Raw genomic sequence first — 3471 nt, 5'->3', positions numbered from 1 at the left:
TGCGCTGGTTTGATTGTGTGTGTTTTGGCTCAGTGATGATCATTCTCAGCAGGAGTGGAGATGGGCCCATGATGGAGAAATGGAGAACTGGCTTATCCACCTCAGTCTTTTCTGAGCCAGCCCCCACCTGCCTCTCTTCTTAATGCCAACCAATCAGGACATGACTCTGCCTGTCACTGCAATTAATCCAGAATGTGGCAGCTAGACTGGTGACTGGGAGCTGCCGCCAAGACCTACATTGCTCCCAGTACAGTTCCAAACACAATTCAAAGTGTTGGTGCTGACCTTTAAAGCCCTAAACTGCCTCAGCCCAGTATACCTGAAGGAGCATCTCCACCCTCATCGTTCAGCCTGGACACTGAGGTCCAGCGCCAAGGGCCTTCTGGCAGTTCCCTCTCTGTGAGAAGTGAGGTTACAGGGAACCAGGCAGAGGGCCTTCTTGGTAGTAGCGCCTGCCCTGTGGAACGCCCTCCCATCAGATGTCAAGGAAATAAGCAACTATCTGACTTTTAAAAGACATCTGTAGGTGGCACTGTTAAGGGAAGTTTTTAATGTTTAATGCTGTATTGTGTTTTTAATATTCGGTTGGGAGCCACCCAGAGTGGCTGGGGAAACCAAGCCAGATGGGCGGGGTATAAATAATAAATTATTAATATTATTATTATTGGCTCTGGTTCCACACACTGCTGATCTCCCCGCCTTCTGCCCCACTGGTCCCAATGAACCTCAGCTGCCTCTGGAATAGCTTTTGAGTCTTTCTAACTCAGCTTCCTTGTTGCTAACCGAAGCAGACCCAGGAAAGTGTCCCGTCCCATAGAAAGAGGTCTGCAGGCTGCTCTGATGAAGCTTTTCTGTTGGCACAGCTCAAATGCCCAGTTTGCACTTCATATTAACTCAAGCATTTGCAATTTTAATTCTTGCATTTTGGGAATTGCAGCTGTGTGAGGGGAATAGGGGTGTCCTAACAGCTCTCAGCACCCTTAACAAACTACCGTATTTTTCGCTCTATAAGATGCACCAGACCACAAGACGCACCTAGTTTTTGGAGGAGGAAAACAAGAAAAAAAAATTCTGAATCTCAGAAGCCAGAACAGCAAGAGGGATCGCTACGCAGTGAAAGCAGCAATCCCTCTTGCTGTTCTGGCTTCTGTGATAGCTGCGCAGCCTGCATTCGCTCCATAAGACGCACACATATTTCCCCTTACTTTTTAGGAGAGAAAAGGTGAGTCTTATAGAGCAAAAAATACGGTATAAGCTTTCCAAGATTCTTTGGGGGAAGCTGGGAGTGTTTAAAGCTGCATCACAGTGGTGTGGATGTGACTTTTGCCATTTGAACCTGGCTCCAGCTGACCCTGGAATTTTTGGGAAAAGGTTAGATCCCATAAGCCCAAAGCCTGCCCTCTCCTACTCAAAGGTGCACTGAATTTTAGCCATCTCATTTCTTCAGCTCCTGCATAGATAACCAGCAAGTCGGGCTGCCAGTGAGTTGAATAGATTGAACTGAAGATGAAATGGCAAGATGCAGAAACTGAATTAAAGATGCAGGTTTTTCTAGGAACTTTGAATATGGATTCCTTACATCCTCCCTTGTGTAACCACAGATGGCAAGAAATTTGATCCAGTTTTTATTTAAAGGCAAACCTACCAAATCCACATATTTTTAAAAAGGGACAAACCAAAACACCACCCTCTTCTCAAATTTGCTTTTTTCTTAATTTTAAAACGCAGTTCTCCAGCCAAATAGTGTGCACAAAGAATGCATATACCAGAGTGAAGTCCACACAAAAGCACATATAATAGTAAAAATAGCATACCAAAATGCACTTTATTAGAGGAAGTTGCTTTGCAAAAATTGGGGAAACAGGCACATGCAAATTTTGTGTGTAGGGAGAAATGGCCAATAAAAATATTTTCCTTTTCCTTCCCCACAATGTGAGGGGGGTGCAGGAATGCTCAAACTAGCTGTGTACCTTGCCACCCCATGCTTGGCAGCTATGACATCTTCTATCCACATATCAATGTTTGGTCCAGGATTTCCCTTTGCATGGAGCCCCATCTCAAGGACACCGAATGCATACTCAGCCTGGATGTGACTGCCAAGAGCATTGGTAGTGACAACTGGAACAGCCAGACAATGTAGCATAGTGGTTAGACTGCAGGGGTCAGCAAACTTCTTCAGTAGGGGGCCGGTCCACTGTCCCTCAGACCTTGTGGGGGGGCCGGACTATATTTTGAAAAAATAAAAAAATGAACGAATTCCTATGCCCCACAAATAACCCAGAGATGCATTTTAAATAAAAGCAACCATTCTACTCATGTAAAAATGTGCTGATTCCTGGACCGTCTGCGGGCCGGATTTAGAAGGCGATTGGGCCAGATCCAGCCCCCGGGGCTTAGTCTGCCTACCCATGAGTTAGTCCTGCAGTGGTTCTCAACCTTGGGTCCCCAGATGTTTTTGGCCTACAACTCCCATGATCCCTAGCTCACAGAACCAGTGGTAAGGGATGATGGGAGTTGTAGGCCAAAAACATCTGGGGACCCAAGGTTGAGAAAGGCTGGTAGAGGGTCGGACTAGGACCTGTGAGATCAGGGTTCAAATCCCCAACTGGCCATGAAGGCTCATTGGATGACCTTGGTTCAGTCGCTGCCTCTCAGCCCAACCTACCTAACAGGGTTATTGTTGAGATTAAATGAGGGGGGTGAACCATGTATACCACCTTGATCTCCTTGGAGAAAAAGGTGGGAAATCAAGGCAATAAATAAATAAAAACTCCTTTCCCTTCCTTAACACACAGGGACTATTTTTGTGACAATTCCTATACATAGTAGCAAATGGCTGTTTGTTTCAGTATGACTTAATAATGATCAGGATGATAATGTTCTTAAACAGCCTTCTGAAACAGGGTGAACCAGCAATAAGAAAAGCTAATGCTATTCTAGGCTGCATCAACAGAAGTCCACCGTCCAGATCAAGGGAACTCATAGTTCCACTGTATTTTGCCTTGGTCAGAGCCCACCTGGAGTCCTGTGTCCCGTTCTGGGCACCACCATTTTAAGAAGGATATTGACAAGCTGGAACGTGTGCAGAGGAGGGTGACCAAGATGATCAAGGGTCTGGAAACTAAGCCTTATGAGGGAGTTGGGCATGTTTAGTCTGGTAAAGAGGAGACAGAAGAAATACGATGACCATCTTCAAATAGCTAAAGGGTTGTCACATGGAAGATTGAGCAAGCTTGTTGTCTCCTGCTCTGGAGGGTGGGACCCAAACCAATGAAGATTCCTGCTAAACATCATGAATAGCTTTCTGGTAGCAAGAGCTGTTTGATAGTGGAACAGACTCCTTCGGAAAGTGGTGGATTCTCCTTCCTTGGAGGTTTTTAAGCAGAGGTTAGATGGCCATCTGTGATGGATGCTTTAGTTGAGATCCCTGCATTAGCTGAGATGACCCTCAGGCTCCCTTCTATGGTGTTA

This window comes from Podarcis filfolensis (assembly GCF_964270895.1).
Source record: "Podarcis filfolensis genome assembly, chromosome: 14".
In the NCBI taxonomy this organism is placed as follows: Eukaryota; Metazoa; Chordata; class Lepidosauria; order Squamata; family Lacertidae; genus Podarcis; species Podarcis filfolensis.
The sequence above is the reverse complement of the archived record's forward strand: the minus strand, read 5'-3'. Positions refer to the sequence as shown.